This window comes from Silurus aristotelis (assembly GCF_946808225.1).
Source record: "Silurus aristotelis genome assembly, chromosome: 10".
NCBI lineage: Eukaryota > Metazoa > Chordata > Actinopteri > Siluriformes > Siluridae > Silurus > Silurus aristotelis.
The window spans coordinates 244801-247463 of record NC_139583.1 but is presented as its reverse complement, the minus strand read 5'-3'; the positions used below and the strand labels follow the sequence as shown (position 1 = coordinate 247463).

Below are 2663 nucleotides of genomic sequence, written 5' to 3'. Positions count from 1 at the left end.
TCCAGCTTCACCTCCACTATCTTGATAATGTATAAATGATAAGAAGAAGAAGAAGAAGGAAAAAAAGGAGAAGACTAAAACTGATGCTAAGGAAGATGAGAACAGGTCTGTAGGAACATCTCACAGCCCTTACAGAACCGCTCGCAAACCTTTTAAACACTGGAAGGAGCACTTGGATTGGTCACTTGCAGCAGCCAATAGGAGTAGAGCAGAGGCGGTGCCTGTGTCCTGTAGATGCTGTTAAAAAGTGTGATGTTTAACGATAAAGTGATGAGAAAACCTAATGATCTGAACACAGATTATGAAGCTTAAACTATTCCATTAACCCACACATCAAATGACTCCACCCCTCACTTAACATACTCAGAACATCCAAATCACTTATGTAATGTTTTTCATTGAGAGAGTAAATAAGCATAAATTTCGATTTAAACTCCTGATGCTTCAGACCTGCACTGCTCTGAGTGGTTCAGTAACGATTTCAGATTTCAAATCCGGGTTTTACTGCCTACCGGATTATGGGGACCAGTTTGAGGTCAGAGGTCATTGAACATCATGTTGGTCACATGAGCACAACTACATGCCTGGAGTTAAAAGGGGTGGGGCTTAACTATGAAGCTTTTAAGCACATGAGGATAAAAGAAACACATGATGATCATTATTCCTGGGGGGGTTTCAACAGTGTGATATCACCACACACACACACACACACACACACACACACACATACACACTGCTTTTATCTGCTCTTACATATATTCTGCATTGGTAAGGTTCGATTCTGAGAATATTTAGATGGAACTGGATACTGAGGTGCTGGTTAAAAGTGTCTGTTGTTTTTATGCTAATATTCATGCTATCAGTTAACCCAGCTATTAGTGTTGCACAAGCCAGGTGACTCTCAGTGTCGGTCAATGTGGAGGGTTGCGTTATGAAGAGCATCCAGCGTAAATAATCAATACAAATCAAACATACGGATCAGGAATCAGAATTTCATAGCGGATCGGTCGAGGCCCGGGTTACCAACAACCACCACAGGTATCGTTAACAACGGGGTACCGGTGTAAATTGTGCTGCTGTTGGCTGAAGGGGGAGAAGGAGAGGAGCAAGACGTCTACAGAGACAGCGGGGAAAGGAGAAGTGGAGGAGAGTGGAGGAGAAGTGTAGGAGAGTAGAGGTTCTGGTTGGTACTTTAAATGTTGGTACTATGACTGGTAAAGGGAGAGAGGGAGCTGATATGATGGAGAGGAGAAAGGTGGAGATGTTGTGTGTTCAGGAGACCAAGTGGAAAGGGAGTAAGAGCAGGAACATTGGAGGTGTTTAAACTGTTCTATCATGGTGTGGATGGAAAGAGAAATGGTGTAGGGGGATTCTGAAGGAAGAGTACAGTAAGAGTGTAGTGGAGGTGAAGAGAGTTTCTGATAGGGTGATGATCGTGAAGCTGGAAGTTGAAGAGGTGATGATAAATGTCATCAGTGTTTATGCTCCACAAGTGGGTTGTGAGATGGAGGAGAAGGAAAGATTCTGGAGTGAATTAGATGAAGTGGTAGAAGGTGAACCTAGGAATGAAAGATTGGTGATTGCACTTTAATGGTCATGTAGGTGAAGGGAACAGAGGTGATGAGGAGGTGATGGTAGGTATGGTTTTAAGGAGAGGAATGCGGAAGGGCAGATGGTGGTAGATTTTGTTAAAAGGATGGAAATGGCAGTGGTGAACACGTATTTTAAGAAGAAGGAGGATCACAGGGTGACGTATAGGAGTGGAGGAAGGTGCACACAGGTGGATTATGTTCTATGTAGGAGATGCAACCTGAAGGAGATTGGAGACTGTAAGGTGTTGGCAGGGGACAGTGTAGCTAGACAGCATCAGCATTTTGGAAGTGAAGAAGAAGAGGAGGAGAGTGAAGACTGAAAGAAGAATAAGATGGTGAAAACTGAAGGAGGAAGAGTGTAGTGTGAGGTTCAGGGAAGAGGTCAGACAGGAGCTCGGTGGTGGTGAGGAGGTGCTAAGGGAGACAGCTAGAACGGTACTCTGTGTGACGTCTGGAAATAGAAAGGAAGACAAAGAGACGTGGTGGTGGAATGAGGAAGTGCAGGAGAGCAGAAGGAGAAAGAGGTTGGAGAAACAGAATTGGGATCGACAGAGTGATGAGAAAAGTAGGCAGGAGTACAAGGAGATGCAGCAGCAGGTGAAGAGGGATGTGGCTAAAGCCAAGGAAAAGGCATATGAGGAGAGGGAGAGAGAGAGAAGAGGAGGGGTGACAGGAAGAGAAGGATATGGATTATTAAGTCTCCTGATTGTTGTATGAAAGTTAATGTCACTGTGCATTTTGGACTCCGGCAAGCAGCAGCAGAACTAAAAGGGAGAAGCAGAAGGAAACACAGACATGAGGATCTCTGGGATAAGAGACGACCCACCACACCACCATCAACAAACCTGAGTGAACGTGTGAGAGTGAGGAGATGACAGCATCCAAATATCCCAGTTCACCAAACACTCCATATCCATGATCCCTCCAGATCTGCTCCTTTACCTCACAAACACCTACTGACTAAAGACTCCACTAAATAAATGTGTTCAGCCTCGACTTAAACACTGAGACTGTGTCTGAGTCCCGAACACTGATTGGAAGGTTGTTCCATAACTGTGGGGTTTATAAGAG

At 44.5% G+C, this 2663-nt stretch overlaps 1 protein-coding gene across 1 annotated transcript in view; it reads right to left on the bottom strand.

Annotated features, from left to right (window-relative positions):
- Nucleotides 1-291, bottom strand: part of slc24a5 (solute carrier family 24 member 5) — a 13200-nt gene extending 12909 nt beyond the window's left edge. Inside the window, exon 1 of the mRNA XM_083552425.1 lies at nucleotides 1-291. This exon is cut by the window's left edge and continues 189 nt beyond it. The gene's annotated coding sequence lies outside the window, so the exon portion shown is untranslated.
- Nucleotides 292-2663: the final 2372 nt, after the last annotated feature.